This window comes from Dermacentor andersoni, chromosome 8 (genome assembly GCF_023375885.2).
Source record: "Dermacentor andersoni chromosome 8, qqDerAnde1_hic_scaffold, whole genome shotgun sequence".
NCBI classification, from domain to species: Eukaryota; Metazoa; Arthropoda; class Arachnida; order Ixodida; family Ixodidae; genus Dermacentor; species Dermacentor andersoni.
The window spans coordinates 79593038-79611356 of NC_092821.1; the positions used below are offsets into that span (position 1 = coordinate 79593038).

General features: G+C 43.3%; 1 long non-coding RNA gene across 1 annotated transcript in view; it reads right to left on the minus strand.

The window, feature by feature from the left end:
- The window catches only part of LOC129382111 (uncharacterized), a 28717-nt gene extending 11635 nt beyond the window's left edge, over window positions 1-17082 (minus strand). The window contains exons 1-2 of the long non-coding RNA XR_008610183.1: window positions 16957-17082; window positions 5845-5956 (exon numbers count right to left, since the gene is read on the minus strand). This is a non-coding gene — a long non-coding RNA (uncharacterized lncRNA). The remainder of the gene's footprint in view (window positions 1-5844; window positions 5957-16956) is intronic.
- Between the last annotated feature and the right edge of the window lie 1237 nt (window positions 17083-18319).

An 18319-nucleotide genomic window follows, 5' to 3' on the forward strand; every position in this document is an offset into this window, starting at 1 on the left:
AGCTTTATGCAAATTATTTAACATGCGTTCAACCACTTCCTTTTTGGATTTTCGGGACCCCCTTCTGGCATAAGATCCAGTAAAGAAGCGAAATAAATATAGTGGTGAAAATGTTGCCTTTATTACAAAGTTTTGTTGCTTATATAAACTTGAAAAAATAATAAACATTCAGTATGGCAACAAGGTTTTCAAATTGTTTTCGGAGTTCACAGTCATTTACATGTCCCAAGATTTCCGCTGGACCTTAAAGTTATGTAGAATCGACATCATTTATTACAAAAGCAGATTTGTTTTTTGGCGTGTCATTAGTGCAACTGCGGTAGTTATGCATATTCGTGTTGATTTTTGTGAGCAATTTTCACGTTACAGCAGCGTAGAATCGTAGGCCAGTTGCTAGACCATTGTCTAAAATAAAATAGCACAATATTAAGGACACAGAGCGTTCGTGCTGCTTTGTCTTGCTGTCTGTCCTGTGTATTGCGCGGATATACCTTTGCCAAAGGTTGCGTTAGGACTTGCCGGAAGGAATGACTAGTTTAATTTAGAGCATAGTCTTACTTTATTAAAATGTAACTTAAAAATTTTACGCGACTATTCGTAAAGCCGCCGCGTGCTTTCTTATTGTGTTGTGGATATCAATATATAAGTAAATGTTGGCTCCGACATATATCATTCATTGCCCCTTTTCACCGAGAGACATAAAAATGTATGGCACAATATCACATGATAGTACACAACCCGTATACCAACAGATGATATCACAAAATAAAGGAAACCCAATTCATAATTCGACATCTTGAACTCACCCACGTTAAGTGTCAGCAACAGCACTTAAAGAGTACAAATAAAAAGAACCACTATAGCAAAACATGCGCGATAATATTGTTACCTGTATATGTAAAATACACTACTGATCAAATACAGATGCACCAAATGCCACATCTGCGCAGAACACATTCACTAAGTATGAAAAGAATGCGCATACGTGCATTGTGTTTGTTTTCACAAGACAACACTGAGTATTCCTGCAATAACAGTGATCTCCAAATGCAGTTTAGGAGCGATGGGTTCACGTTTTTAAGGGTATTTGTTGGCCGTAGTCTCAGCAGAAGGCTTAGGCTAATCGTTTTTGGATTGAGGCTCATATGTTTTGACGCCAGTCGGTTTCCTAGCTCAATGTATCTTGCATTCAATGTATGCTCAATATATTCATTTTTGAACTAGATATTGTACTTAATGTTCAGCGCTACCACTTTCGCAGTGACGGTTTTTAGCAGTGTCCTAACGATATTAAAAAAAAATCTTTTTGTCGTAGGATCTCGTCTCAGAAAATGTAAATCTTTCTTCAGGCTAGTTGAGCTGTATCGGAAATGAAATTTAGTGAAGCTATTCATGTAATAAATATTTGTAATCTTATCAGTTCTAACTAATCATTTCATTTTCATATTGTGTGCAGATAATTATTAAAGTCTTTAAGGGAACCAACGGATACTGACAGAAAATGCAAACTCTGTCTACAATACGGCTCTGGACTTACTTAAGAGGGTAGTTGAACTCTGCCCTCTGAAACTCTACGAGTGGCACTTCCGACAACGGAAGATGTTAAATATCATGCCAACGCAATAGATCAAAGGAGACAAAGGTGTAAAAAAGCACACAACAGGGGGGACTACCGATGTTAGCCTTCATGCGTTGCGTTCGCCGTGTTCGAGTATCTTTGATTTTCGACAATAAATCCGGTACGATGGTATTTTTTGACGCAAGGCGCACATATTTTCACAAAATGCACATATATATATGCAATAGAGTCTCACATATGTCTTAATAAATTGCATTCGTAAAGATCAGCCTTTCTTTCTCCAGTGAAACGTACATACTTCCACCTCTAAAACGTCTGGCAAAATTTATCTCACGATGAATATCATCGTTAATTGGATTAGCATTGAAACTGTGCAGCTACAAACCGTATTGCCAACGCCGAAACATGTAGAGTTGGGCTCCTTTGGCGCTTGGCCCTCTACACGCGCGGCGTGGTCTCGATGCCGGTGAGCACGGGAGAAATTTCAAAAGATGTGTTTTGACAAGTGTGGCTCCCTTGCTCGACTGTGATATAAAACCTGTGCTTATGCGAGGTTTGACTTCCGTTTGCGAAGAGAACAACCTTGTAATGCCCACGAACAGTTGTGAAATGTTATCTCGGATTACTGAAACTTCTGTCATTCTTGAATCTGGCACCTCAGATCATCAAAATTGTTCGGACACACATATTCGAGGAAGCGCTCATGCAAGTCTCAATAGAACTTCCGTTTCTGTGTTGCTCCTGTCAAGTGGGCAGTCTTGTTCTATTTAACCAAAATTATTTCAAGTCATTGTATAGTTATATATAAGGCTATGTGAAAATTTCAATGTTAGGTTGGGCCGCATTGAGTGCTCATAAAACATAAATCCGTGCTCATAAGTGATAAGGAATTTACCATTCACGCGTGCGATGGCTTTACAACTTGTACTACTGATAATTCGCCTTTATTTGCTCCATGAGGCTCTTTAAGCAAAAGGTGTGCACAGCCGCTATAGAACTGATCTCTGTGAGGTTACCTTATCAAATAAATTAACAAACAATGTGGCTGTGTAGGCGTTATTATCCTTTATGAGCTGGAATCTGAGGTAGTCGTTGAATTCATGGAAAAAATTTGCCGGAAATAAATATGAGCTAAAGAGACACTTCATAACATTACAGAGATGCCCTAAATCGCTCGTGCTACAGTCGTGCAATATATTCAGAGAACTAACCCGTCATGTTTTGGGGCTTTAGCACTGCCACGCAAAGCCGGAAATGTTTCGAAAATGTAGTTTATTGGCTTCTTGGTAGTAAGTATACATATTCATATGAAGCGATTTCACGATACCTAGAGTGAACAGTTTAGCGATAATTTACGTGCTGATACTGCTGAACTTCAAAAGCATTTCATCTCTTTACTTTTATGCCGTAAGGGGTCCTTCTGCTCAGCATGAAATCGAACTTATACCAAATATATCAGGTCCTGACGGAAGTTAAGCCGAATTTTATAAGGCATTTAAATGCCGTCTTTGCCCCATTTTATTGAGAATTTTCACATTGTGCTTCGAGAGCGCGATCTTCCGACAGTCCCTCAATAATATGCACGAATTTGATGCCATGAAGTTGAGATCGAGAAAAACTACTTTACGCTAAGTGCTAACGGTTCCATAACGTTATGAAAAGTTGACTATAAAACGTTTGCCATTATTTTTCAAATGAATTGTCATTTTTAATGTCCATTGTAAATGGAGATCAATAAATTTATGGACTAGAAGGACGCTCTAAGAAAAATAACGCCCATACAAAATAACAGTCAGAATCAGAAACCATTTTTATTTTCCCCAAGGAAAAATGGACCCCAGACTAAAAGCTGCTCATTGAGTAGCTTGATGAGGTCGCTGAGTAGCTTGAAGAAAAATGTTTCGCAAACTATTTTTGAGAAACTTGATGTACTTCAAATTGAACTCAGAAACAAATTTATTCGTGTTTCCTACGCATTTCTATTTTCTCTTGCATAGGTGTGCCACTATGTTACATTCATTGTTCTACCCACTTCATTGTAAACGGAGATGTATTGGAGCCTATATGGACTTAAGCTTCCGTCAAGCATGACTGCCCTCTGTCAGCTATCTGCCCTATGTCGGCTCTTTACTTTAAGCCCCTGCGCTTACGCAACAGTGAATCTCAAAGCATACATGGTTACAGCGTGCTAGGACACGACGTTAAGGTGCTAGCACATGCGGACGACATTTCTTTTTTCTTCGATAAACCGATCATTAAATCGTAGGTGATGTAGGTGAACTGTTTGCTGCAGGTGATTTGTAATTGTTGCAGTTGCGCATAAAAATTAAAGCTTTCAACTATGAGGTTCGAGTCATGGCGGCTCACACTTGCGCCGCTCCTTGCTATACAATAAGATCTGATGTCTTGGCGATACATTAAATGTACACAAGTGCTCGTTGTTGGAAAGGAAGGGATCCAGCCCCTGAACGACCTTTCGATTTCTCGTAAAACTGATGGTTTGCAACATGCTGCTAGTACAAAACATTTTCATGTATAAAAAGTGATTGACGTTGCAGGATCGTAATTTAACGTTTTCAGCGCGTATTTGCCACTCTCATATGGACATCTGGTTTTGATGCTATAAAACAAGCTAATCTTTCCAGGTTGAATAGTGCATCTGGACTGCACTTAGTACATATGTGTATATGGCAACTGGTATGTTGCTGCTTTCTTAGTAAGAATGCTCACTCTGTACAAGATTTCTTGTGGATGAAATGGGTGCATGAATTAAATAACCTAAATGTTCCAACAATATTTGTTTTGTGTTCATGCCTCCAAGAGGTCATGCGTGAAGTGTATTCTCGGCTTTTCTTTTAGCAGTGAAATTTTCAAATTAATATATGTACTCTTCATCACGAAAGAAAACTTAACAGCCTTTATCACAAATTTTAGGAAACATCTGCAACAATTCCACAGCTACCTTGTTTCTCGACTAGAACAGTAGAAAACTACGTATCAGGAAAGAGGTCGCGCAAGGACACATTACCTCTGCAATGCTTTTGACGGCATGCTTAGAATAGTTATTCAAGATGCAGCACTGGGAAGACTTAGAAGTGAGTATCAACGGCCAATAGTTCAATAATCTTCTGTTTACAGATGATATCGCATTGTTCAGCAACACGGGCATGATTGCAGCAAATGATAGATGGCCTTAAACGGGAGAGTGTACAAGTAGGGTTGAAGGTTATTATGCAGAAGGCAAAAATATTGTTCAATATCCTGGCAAGAGTACAATAATTCATGACTGTCAGTCAACCTCCAGTGTCTGCGCAGTGCTACGTTTATCTACATCTATTACTCGCGGGGGATCCTGACAATGAGAAGGAAATTTGTAGAAAAGCGAAAATGGGCTTGAATGCATACGCCAGGCATTGCCTCATCCTGAGTTTACCACTGTCACTCAAACCAAAAGTATACAGTCATTTCAGTCTACCAGTGCTATGATGGAGCAGGAACATGGACGTGAACAAAGGTGCTTGAGAAAAGGTTATGGACAGCGCAAACTGCGATTGAACTTAGAATGTTGGGCCTAACCTTAAGAGAGAGGAAAACCACGCTGTGTTTAACAGAGAAAACGAAGATAGTTGATATTCTAGTTGACGTTAGGGGGAAAAATGAAGCTGGGTAGGCTATGTAATGACTAGTATAGATCACTGGGGGAATATTAGGGTTGGGAAATGGGTGGCAGCAGGCAAGCGCAGTCCAGGACGTCAGAAAATTAGGTGTGATGATAAAATTAGTAAATTTGCAGGCACAAGTTGGAATCAGCTAGTCCAAAGCAGAGGCAGTTGTAAATCACTGGGAGACACCTTCGTCCTCTAGTGGACTTAAATATAGGCTGATGATGGCGATGATAATGAACTTGGGGACACTGGACTGATGTGATAAATAATTGGGGCTGCGAAGAAGTAGCGCATGTCATACCCCATATTTTTGCAGTCACTAGTTCAGCTTTCTTATGCGAATTGCCATTGGTGAATGGAAGCGGCAGTGATAAGCAGAGTATATTGTTGGGCAAGTTACTCCTATTCAGCGTATAACGTGTGGCTTATTCATATTGGCAGGAGCTAAAGATTAATTACCTAGTTCGAATTACATTACTGTCTTAGAAGTGCATTGAACCTTTTTATAACAGTTTCTTTATATTTCCTGATCCCGAAATGCAAGGAAATAGTTCTGAACACAGTATTCTGGAATCCCTGTGGTCGGGAAATAGAACTTACCCTTTAAGCAGAACTGTGCGTCTATTTGCGTCGCACGTGATGGAAACGCAGGGATCGATAGATTGCATTGTTTGGCCGTGACCAACAATCCGACCTAGAAACTCACAACGTCCTGCGTAAAAAGAAAATTGTAGCAGTCAATTATTCTGTGTGTTGCTATAAATGTGAAGACAAAATGATCAACCTTGAAGCGCGGTTGAACTTTGCCGAATTTAGCATAGTATCAAATGCATTATGGTACACGTGTTGCCCAGGCGTTGTGAGGAAGATCTGAAAATATGAATACTGGTAAGCTGAATCAGAATATGGGCACAACGACAATTATCGGTGCTTCAAGCAAACATACCAGGTTGAGCAATAGTGCTTACTTTCTGTCGCTTACTCCACTGCTCGAAGAACAGAACGAAAACAAGGTGAAAGCGGGAGATAACGTTTCACAAGTGCAGTTGTCGAAACGTTGACTCCTTTTTTCAACTTGTTCTCGTTTCGCTCATCGTCTTCAATTTCCATCTCCCGTCTTCCTCGTGTTTTCCATGGCCGAAGAAGATGACACACGTATTCCCTTTTTATGGAAGTTAACACCTTTCTGACGAAGACCAGACATTATTCTTTTATTGCTCAACATCGCATCACAGCTTTTGGAGGGACGCTGTCATAAAATTTGTGTGGTCGCAGCGCAAGAAACTTACTGTTTTCTCTGCTGAAGTTACAATGCATAAGGAATGACAATATTGGTGTTTCTGAGACTGTCTTACCCGCCGCGGAGCCTTAGCGGCTGTGGGGTGGTGCTTCTGAGCACGAGGCAGCGAGATCAAAGCCCCGCCGTGGCGACCAAATTTCGGTTAGCCTAAATGAAAAACGCCGGTTTCCTGCGCATTGGGAGCACGTTAAACATCCCCTGGTGGTCAAAATTCATCCGGAGTGCCGCAATACGGCGTAGAGAGACACCATCAGTTATAGAGACATTACGTAATCAAGCAGTGCCGACCGCCTACGTAAATATCATCGAAAATATCTACAGAGGTTCTACTGCTACCTTGCTTCTGCTCAAGAAAATTAGGAAGGTACCTATAAACAAAGGGGTCATAGAAGGACACAGAATCTCTCCAATGCTATTCACTGCGTGCTTGGAAGAAGTATTCGAGCTATAAAACAAGGAAGGCTTAGGAGTAAGGATCGACGGCGAATATCTCAGCAACATTGGGCTTGCCGATGCCATTGTTCTATTCAGCAATACTGCAGACAAGTTACAACACATGAGTGAGGACCTCAACAGAAAAAGTGCAAGAGTGGGGTTGAAAATTAATACGCAGAAGACAAAGATAACGATGAATAGCCGTTTAAGGAAACAAGAGTTAAGGGTTGCCAGTCAGCCTCTAGAGTCTGTGAAGGAGTGCGTTTACCTAGGTCAAATAATCACAGGGAACCATGATCACGAGAAGGAAATTCATCGAAGAATAAAAATACGTTGGATCGCGTCCGACGGATATTGTCCGCACCTGACTGGAAGCTTCCAATATCACTGAAAAGGAAGGTGTACAATCAGGGCATTTACCACTGCATTTACCGGTGCGTACATATGGAGCAGAGCTTTGGAAACTCGCAAACAGGCTTGAGAACAAGTTAAGGATCGCGCAAAGAACGATTGAACGAAGAATGCTAGGCATAACTTTTAGAGACAAATACAAAGCGGTTTGGAACATAGAGAAAGCTCGCATAGCCAATGTAATTGTCAATAAAAGAAAAAAAAGGGGCTGGACAGGTCATCTAATGCGCAGGTTAGATAACCAGTAGAACATTAGGGTTACAGAAGGGGCACCAAGAGAAGGGAAGCGCAGTCGAGAGCGGTAGAAGTTTAGGCGGCGTGATCAAAATTGGTTTGCACAGGACAGGAGTAATTGGAGATCGCAGGGAGAGGCCTTCGTCCTGCATTGGACATAACATATGCTGCTTCTGCTGCTGATGATGATGATATTGTTAAACGAATGGCTGTTTTGTAACGTAAGAACCCTGAATTCTTGAGGTTATATGATTTAAAACGTTTATGTAATATGGTAAGGCTGAGCCATGCAAAACAGTCCAATAATTTTTACAGTAACTTGTGCTCTCCTGTCAAGACTTATTTAGCGCATTGATCAACTTTGTAATAACTTTCAGAAATATGATTTGATGTTCAGTACTCAATGTCATGAACTTTCGCAATTGAGGAAACGTGTAAGCACGCAGCGATGTTCGGAAACAATGAAAAGAAAGAGGAACATGATAGGTTCGAATCGTTGCATCAGTCCCAGGAAGCCCGCCTTGCCAACAGCCTTGATCACGTGTCACAAGTCCAATTTTTTTAAGAGGAGCATCCGTCGCGTATACATGTCGTTTATGCAGGAGATTCGGGGGGTTTGCGGTAGGCATCGCGGGAGAACGTGCCTCAACCACTAGAACTTTGTCGGAGCCGCTACCCCACAAGGCATGCGTCAACATCGCTCCTAATTGCGGACAGAGATGAAAAAGAACACTTTACGCCTAGTAGATCTCCACAGCCGCAGCGCTATGCCGCAGAGCTTCATCTGAAGTGTATAAGACGACAAACCTTCGAGGGGTTGGCCAACTATCAATTGGTGAGCCGCTCAAGCTCTGCGATACTAGCGTGCATCTCACCTATAGGGTTGTTTTAAATGGGAAGCTTTTCATCGCCCGGTCGGAGCCTATATTTGATCATGGTCATGCGCAATGACGCCGCGATTTCGGTGCCACAAAACCTGGGCAGGTACGAAATTGCGGGTTGATTCCAAGGGCACTGCACTCCAAAAGAAAGGAGAGAAAGTAAACTCCTCAGAGAAAATCGCCAGAAATTAACAGCGCCTCTCAGGATTCAAGGAGATGAGACCCCTGCTAGGTGCAAATTTGGATGCTTAATTGTATCGACCACGTGTTCACCAGACAGATGGATCTGGCTGCTTGCCAGTACATTACTTTTTAAAATAAATGGCATCAGACTGGCTGAAGAAAGATCAAAGAAAACATCGGCACTAACATACTGCGTCAGGTATGTGTCTTCCTGGCGCAGCTCGAAGAAGAAAACGATGCTGTCATTCTTAAGGCTAAATAAGCGCCAGAGCTATCTGACGCCGCAACTTGCAGAAGCGTGTAATGGACAGCTACGGTCAATGCTGACACATTGCTGTTGCAGGCTTGGTGAAATCAAAATAACGCACACAACTCGAGAAAAAGTGGCAGCCATTTTGACTAGCTGCGATTCTGCATGCAAATGAGCTACCCAGCAGCATAAGGTGACGTTGTACTCCCGCCGAGCCTTCGCGTCGTGGGTAGATTGCCCCAGCGCGGCGCGAGAATAGGGTACTGGAGCACCTTTTCATCCGAGAATAATTTTACCGTGGCTAAACTACTTAACTCCAGGAGACCCTTCAGCGATTTTAGCCTCAGTTTACTAATCATGTTCAATTAGCAATTTTTCATCTTGATTTTTATGTATGGAAGAGAGTGAAATAAGGGCCAGCAAGCCTGACGAATAAATTTAGGTACACGGGTACGACCCTGATACAAAGAAACTTCCGTCGTTCCCCATAACCAAAAGGATGCTAGGGATATCAGCAGCTCGACAGGTTCTAAACTCTTCATCTTTGTTGGCATTCACGGCAATGTGTGTCAGAAATTTGTCCCCAGCAATCAGACAGCAAACTGAGAGGTTTACTGTTATGATTTAGGCAGTCTGAGAAAATGAGCCAATCTAGGGTGCACGAGGAACTGGAGGCTCCTCGAACGCAATGCATCCTGTCACACATCACACTGAAAATGCGAGTTTTTGCGGGAAACAACATGGCTCCTATGCGTCTCATCATGTTTACTTTCTTTTATTTCTCTCTCATGCCAAAACTAGAAGTCCCACTTCAAATTCAAATTGTTCGCGCAATTTTTTAATCAAGCTCCAATATCTGTCGGATTCCCCATTGCTTCCAGGATGAGGAGGGCCAGGACATATTCGCAAAGACACAGTACCGCTCGTAGGGCTGTATATCTGCGCAAGTGTACTATTTCGAGGGTGAAAGTGCTTGAATACCATTGTATTCATTTCGTCAAACGAAACTCTGTCACAAATCATTTTCATGCCGCCTCATAAATTTAGGCATGCTGCTGGTAGGTATCGTATTAGTGTGTTGTTTACCGCGAAAACTAAACTAAATTTAACCTCAGAAATAACTAGAAATAATGAATGCCACCGTTGCACTGCAAAGCACCGCACCAGAATAAACAAATGATTATCTGGCTTAGCATACATGGTTCTTCTTTTTTTCGGTATCGTGTATGTGGGACAATCAAGGTTCCTTAAAGATCGCCTCATAGAGCATCAAATATTTTTTTGATGCTCTATATTTTTTTGACACGGCAACTAAATATATTACGCAAAGTATTAGACTGGCTAATAAGCGTCGCATCCCGTGGTGGAATGACGAATTTCCGACAGCAGGCAAAAATCAAAACAACGGTAGGAGGTTGTTTCAGCATTATCCAACGCCGAAAGCCTTCTTAATTTCAGACAGGTGAAATAAGGCAGCAGAACACGTCGATGTGCAAAGAGAGAAAGTTGGGATAGGTACATCTCCAGTACAAATTCGTATACCGGTGAAGCAAATCTTGTACAGGTTAAATAAAGTAATCAGTCCGGAGTCACATTCTTTACCCTTTGTAAGTAGCCAGCCTGATAGCCTTGTTTATTCTAGCACTTTGAATACCTATGAAGTACATCGCACTATACAGAAACATTTCTGAGGTTCAAAGAATGCGAAGAGGAGAGCCTCTTAAGCACAGAAGTCCATGGAGTGAGGCATACAAATGCCTATTTATTTTAGCTGAACTTAAACAATTTCTTGCTTGTTGCAACAACTGGGCTCGCGGTGGCGAACGCATCATGTACGAAATTATTAACCACCTATGACGTAAAAACATGAAAACAGTCCTATCTCTTTCCAAAAAAAGCATATTTCTGGATGTTAGAAAAGCGTTTGACACTGTGGATCATGACAAACTGCTAAATAAGTTAGAATGCCATGGTTGCCGAGGTATAACTCTTCAATTTTTCCGCAGCTATCTCAATAACAGAAAACAACTAGTTTCCATTGCAGATACCAACTCCGACGTTTCTGACATTGTTACAGGGGTCCCACAAGGCTCAGTACTCGGGCCAATATTTTTTTCTTTATTTGTAAACGATCTTCCTGATGCCTTGTAAAACTTCTCTACTGTGATCTATGCAGACGACACTGTTCTACTTTGTGCGCTAGACTACTTGGACAAAACATTTCAAGTGGCTAATAATGAACTTCGGAGTGTTAAACAGTGGTTCGCGTCAAATAAGCTAATTCTGAGTATCAAGAAAACTAAATATATTCTCTACTTCTTCATGGAAATCACCACTAAGAGACTGTCATTCGTTTTCTCTAAACCATAATATACTTGAGCGGGTGAGTTCAATTCTATATTGGGTGTCACGGACCATCAGCTTCGTTGGAAGCCTCACATTGCATTCCTGTGCAAAAGGTTGAGCAAGGCTTGGTTTATGCTGTACAAAAGCCGTTATTACTTCGACCCTGCCACTCTGAGAACAATTTACTTTACCATATACCATAGCCATCTATCCTACTGTATTGCATCTTGGGGTCTCAGGTATGTTTCATATGTTGAACCCATTATACTTCTTCAGAAAAGGGCCTTGCGATTTATGTCGTTTTCGGATTACAATGCTAAATCAATGCCGTTGTTTCAAAGTTTAAATAAACTGCCTTTTAAGTTATTACTCAATCTTAAAACTATATTGCATACTTGTAACAGCATAACCACAATCTGTCCTTTGAGTGTATCAATTTTTTTACATTCCAGAAGCAATACACGCAGCGCACTTAAGGGAAATTTTCTCTTGCCAAAAATGCATAATGTATATTGGAAGGCGAAGGTTAAGCAACACTGGAGCACTCCTATGGAACAGCTTACCATCGGAAGTAAAACAAGCAAAATGTTTTTCTCTATCAATGAAATCCCATTATCACTCACTACTATTATCTGCATAGTTTTCATCTGGATGGTGTACTCATGTGTATCTTTTTCACTTGCAGTGTATGATTTACTAAATACAAATTCCTTTCTGTGGGTTTCTCGTAGCTAATACACGTACCCCGCCTTGTGTCTTAAATGAATGTTTATGAATAAATGATTTCTTTATACTTCTTCGTATTTATGTCAAAATTGTGAATTATAACTAGCATGGATCCCAACTAGCCTTGAGCTAGGAATTCAGATGTCCTGTACAACATTTCCTGTGTACTTTCACATTTTGAATAAACTTAAATTTCAATTTCAATTTCAATGCCATGTGGGCGGTTGGGTTTATTCTATCGTCGTGGAAAGAAGCCATATCCATCCCGGTACCTAAAGAAAGGCATAGACCCGCCCTTAGCCGGCAGGTAAAGAGCAGTTTCGCTAAGAAGCTAGCTAAGCAACGTGTTTGGAAAAATAATAAACCGGCGCCTCGTCTGTTTCCTATAAAGTAAGAACGTACTAAATCTCCTTCAATGTTGTTTCAGAGACGGAAGATCAAGAAATGACCACCTTGTTCTGATCGAAATAAACATCAGAGATGCGTTTATTCATAAGTAGTTTTTACTTTTACTATTTCTAAACCTAGAGGAAGCGTACTACAGGACATGGCAATTCGGGCCTCTCCGTGACCTTTCCGCGACTGACATTCGTGGGTACATCTAAATATGAGTTGAAAGCTATCTGTCTAACCCAAGTTTTCGCTTAAAAGTGGGCATTGCTTTATCTGGACCATTCACCTAATGATTGCTGTTCCGCATGGGGGCATTCCTTGTTGCACACTCTTTATTGTAAAAAAGGAACTCACAGCATACAGTCTTTCCACGCGCAACCTATGATTTCAGGCCTGTCAGTGATGTTGTGATGTGTGTGGTGCGCGACATGGTGCGGTGGTAGGGATGGACAGAAGCAGACGACAAGGAGTGCGCGCGCCTAGGCGAATTTTGTGCTGGAGGAAAACGACGACGCCGAAGAGCGCCCGGCACGTGAATGCGCGGCGCAAGAAAAAAAAACAAGAGTAAAATGTCAACCAGTTTGAAAGACCACGGGGCGTCAGGCAGCCAATCGGAAAATGACTAATCGGCCAGAGCGGAAGAAAAGGTGAGGCGCGCTGGCAGAAAGGGGGAGACGCCGGGAGAGTTCCAGGAATCGAAGCCAGGAAAAGGTCGGCCACCGGACCGGGAGTTGAAGTAGTAAAGGCAAGGCGCAGAAGACCAGGACTCAGGAAGAAGAACACAAACGACAGGACCGGCACCTGATGTTGAAGACGGGCCGTCGGGTTCCGGACCCGAGCCACTAGGACTTCACCCGACCGCGGCCTCCTGTCAACCCGTTCCTGTGCCTCGCCAGTCTACCCGAACGTGCTGCCAGCTGCTCAAGGCCGGCGAGCTTCTGTGCCGTGGGCAGGACGAGAGCAGTCGGGCTACGGGCCCGAGTTCTACGCCCCAGCTGCCCAGCCGGAACGCCGGCCCCGTCTGTCGTGGCACCTGCTGCCCGAGGGCGGCGTTCGAGCTTCTGTGCCCGTGGGCAGTACGAGAGCAGTCGGGCTACGTGCCCGAGTTCTACGCCCAGCTGCCCGTCGAGAACGCCCCCGCCATCTACTCATGCCGCCTAGCCGCCTACCTTCTATATCCAAGCCAGAGCTGGCGCGCCTCGGTCGCCCGGTCAACCATCCTATACCCCGACCTTTGGTGAGACCGGCGCAACTTCTTTAATCAACTTGTCGCCGTGTCTCCACGTCGAGACTGTTATGCGTCCCTGCCGTCGTGGCAAGCCCGGACACGCGCACTAGTTAACGTCATACTAGCCCCAAGTGTGTTTCTTACAGCCGTGATGTCTGTTTGAGTGTTTATTTTATGCTTTCTATTTCCTTCTATTTATCTTAAGCCTCTTTCTAGTTTCATTAAAAGTTTGTGTGTGTGTTTTCGAAACCAACGGCTTTGTCCCCAATTGTGCATCACAAATTGGCGTCCGCGACAGGACAAAGCCGTTCGTTTGGACTTCTTTTATATTCTAACAGCTCGGAACTACGGCTAGCACACGAGCCCTGTTAGCCTTAGCCGAACGCATGGGGCTGGAAGGTGCGGAGTTGAGGGCATGGTTAAACGAACAGGAAGCGCGTGCGCGAGAACAGCGGGCAGCGGAGCGCGAGGCTAGCAAGGAGGAGCTTGTATTAAAGGAGAAGAATTTACAGTTACGGCTAAGAGTCGCGGAAGCTGAGGGCAATCGTGGCGAGACGAGCCAACGACAGCTAGAATTGGAGGAGCGAACACTTCAGTTGTGCCTTCAATTGGCGGCAACGGATGCTGCAAGGACAGCTGGCCGAGGGCCTGGATGGAGTGCGCCATTCAGCGTGAATCCTCACAGTCTGATACCGGGATTCAATGAAAGCCGGGACGACTTGGATGCCTATTTAAAAAGTTTCGAAGGCGTTGCCGCCGGACAAGAATGACCCAAAGACAAATGGGCCACGGCTCTAAGTTCATACTTGAGCGGAGAAGCTCTGAAAGTTATCGGACGTCTGTCTCCGGAAGACTCCCTTGACTATGATAAAGCCAAGTAGGCGTTGCACGAGCGTTTTCGTTTTAGGGCGGAAGGCTACCGGGAGAAGTTCCGACAGATCAAACCCCAAGATGGCGAAATTGTAAAAGAATACGCAACTAGGCTGCTGAGTTTCTTTGATCGATGGGTGGAAATGTCTAAAATCGAAAAGGAGTATTTGGCACTTCGCAACCTAGTGGTGGCGGAGCAGTTTCTGAACAACTGTCATCATCGGTTAGTACTCTTCCTGCGCGAGAAGAACTACCGCCAGCTAGATGACATGGCCGAAGCTTCCGATAATTTCTTAGAGGCTCAGAGACAGCCCAGTTTGTTAGTGTTTCGGCAGAGATCGGAAGGCATTAACCCTACGGAGAAAAACGCAAGCTCATCCGAGAGAGTTCCAATGCGATGCTTCGTATGTGAAAAACTGGGTCATGGGGCATCGGACTGCCGATCTAAGCTAAGGCAACCATACTGCGGATATTGCCGTAAGCTCGGGCATGATGTCAATATCAATTCTAAAATGTCACCTTTCCGTCCACAGATAGCCTCCCCTGCAGTTTAGTTCCATCTTCGTCTAGGATATATTGCTGTAGCGTTCCAGACTTTCTGCCTTATAGGTGTATGTGATTTCAAAACATTCTAGCTACGGGCTTATTTTCTCACGTATTTGTGGTAATCAACATTCATTTTAACCGTCGAACTTTGCTTGATCCAGTATTTGAACAGATTTTTTTTCTCCCGCTATACCTCCCATTTTCTGTCTATTTCAGACTGCGGCAACTGCACGTTTTTTCGCTTGTCTATAATCTCGTGCTTCTTCTGTCGTTCATCGATCGGCTACCGTACCACCCTGTCCCATCATCTCTAGGTTTCCTTTTTTCCTTTAGAACGAACATCTTGCTTCTCTTTCCTTATTTATCTCGTCACAACATTAGCAGCTCGCCATATTCCAGCTCCTTGCTTGGCCATTTGCCAAGTTCTTTATCGAGTCCTGTAACTACCTTTGTTAATTGTTCAGCGTGTAAATTTGGACTGACCATTCTTCGCTCATTGCTGTATTGCCCAACTACATGTTCCATTTTCAAAATTATAGGTTTATAGTCAATGCCTATGTTTATATACCCTTCCTCACCGATGACCACTTGTGTCAAATTGCAACAAAGACATTATTTAATCCGAGATTAATCAATCGTCCACTGGCTATTTCCGGCTTCCGATGTGGTCTGGCCATTATATTTAGGTGCCATAATTAAAATAACGAGGCTACGTTGCTCAGAGAAATCTGGCGTTACCTTCGAAATATTATTTGGCGCTATAAGGCTCCAGATCCTGTACGTGGGCGTTCATCTCATCTAACAGGATACTTTCAACATCATTCCCGAAACCCTTAATATTATCACTCAGGCATTCCACTAACTCTTGGTTCTGTTATTTGTAACCTTTCTCCGTCTACAAATACGTTACGCCCAGACAAGTCTTTTTTCCACTCACTGTGCCTGATAAACAAAGATGCTTTTGACATTTTGAATTTACTTTTTCTCATTTAGCTCCCTTATGTACGAGCATCCCGACTACACCTCCCTTTTTTCAGATTTAGTTCGTCGCCCCCTTTCAAAAGGTATTTTCAGTCATTGATGCATCTTGTACTTATTGTGCGTTTTTGTTACCGCATACACACCAATTTGTTTTCTATTTAACTGATCATTATTCTCCAAGAACTTTTCCTTTATTCTGCAGTCCTGCATGTTAGGTAGCCAACTGCAGGCCGAGCTCCCTCTGTCTATTTCCTAGCTTTTCACTTATTGTTAGTGAGGCCAGTGTGAGGTTCTCGTTAAGCGTGGAGAGAAACGACACCTGGTGGTGTTCTAGGAAACCAACATTTGCTTCCCCATGACCAAACTGCCCTGTCATTGATAAAAGCGCACGTGTCATCACGTGTGCTTAATCCAATGGACGTACCTTCAAGGTCTTTGCCTTCGAAAGGCACAAACAGCGTGAAGGTAATCGACACGATGTTGCATGCTTCTTTGTTAACCTATCTCGTAATAAGGGTCCCTCTCCAGCTCAGAAAAGCCAAAGCTTTAAAAGTGCAAATTGTGTTCCAGAGGCAACTTGCTTCGTGACAGTACACATACATATTAGAGGTGGTTCTTTAAGATGTTTGGAAAATAAAGATGAACAAGTACAACAAGAAGATGGCTTAAGCTAAGTATGCAGCAAGTATTACCGTTAGGTTCTACTGCAAATATATATTCGCATAAAAACTTCAAATTATGCAACGGACCAAATAGCCCAAAAATAGGCGCAGTAGCAGGAAAACTAGACCAGTCCGCATACATGCAATTTGTTACTGTTTGATATTTAAGCCTTCAGTTCATATGAATATCCCGTGCGTAAGAAGTCACAATTGTTATTCACTTGCTAAAATATGCCACGTAGTATCCAATGAAACATTTTACTTACCATCAGTAAATCTCAAAGGGCAGTGCTGGTCAGTCTGGGATACAACAAGTGCAAGACACGCAGCAATTGTAAATGCCAGGATAAAAAATTTCACCATTATGATGCTTTGCTTCGCAAATAGACAGGAGATCTGAAAAGTATTCATTAGCACAATTATACTGTATACAAAAGGCCCAGCACAGATGTCTGACAGAAATGTTATTCATGAGGATAACTTGATATTCACACAGGAGAATTGATCGTTTAAAGCGAACAAGGTGAAAAATACATGTGAAACCACAGCAGAATTCATCTGACGACAGATGTCAACGATAATGCGATTAGTGCTGTAGTAATGTAGCGACACACATCACTACGACGACTGAAACGCATCATATATGATGCGTGTATGCAGCCTAGCTCTACTCTCGCGCTTCTCCTCATGCCACGGTGTGACAACTGCAGTCACCGCCACGCAGTCTGTTCGAAGTGCTTATTATGAGAGTTCCATTTCGCCATACACAAACAATGTTTTTCCCGTCAGTTGGCGCACATTCGAGCCGTAGCTTCGTGATCTTTCCGCCAACCCATTTGTTCGACAACCAAAACGGAATCGGGTTAGCATTCTTGGACCCGGCTACGGAAATCGGCTTTTCTGGACTTAGTGCGCCAACGCAAACCAGCTCGGAGACGACGATGAGAGCCCCGGGAAAAGTTTTCTTTCCTCTGTAAGGAGATCGTGTCCCTGGAATGGGTTCACCACGAGATAGGGACGGTGGCTCCGTAGAGCAGTGCGGCTCTTGCGCTGTCCGGTGCGATCCTATCGGCCCTTGAAAATCCGAGCGAGGGAGTGTGATTTTAGTGCAGGACCGTATCCATATACACAGCAGGCCTCTAAAGTGAGCCGTCTAGTCGATAGACCAACGTAGGTAACGAAAGTCGGCAAATCGGATCCTTAACCTTGGCAAACGAATTGGCTCTGAGGGTTGAGCCGGTTGGGCTGGGGTCCAGAAGCAGGACCGGCACTGCACCGGCACTGCAAAGGCGCTGGACGAGGTCGCCGCCCTGAAAAGCGCAGCAGCGAAGCCCGGACTAGCGTTGGGACCTTGCTGTGGAAAGCCACAGCTGTGCATTTTCCGTGGGCTTCGCGCCTGTCGTTCTTGCTTCGGAAAGCAGAAAACAGCCAACTCAGAACTGCCACGGACCGCGGGAATCCAACTCTTTAATTAAACCAAAGCATTGCTAGGACCGTTGACGGTGCTAACGCAATGTGATTTCTGCCCAGTGCTCTAAATGCCAACAAAAAAAAAAATTCACGAAAGCCGGCGCAGACGGCGCAAGTAACTATGACTTGCGGGTGGTATGATGTTGTTGTAATTTCGTA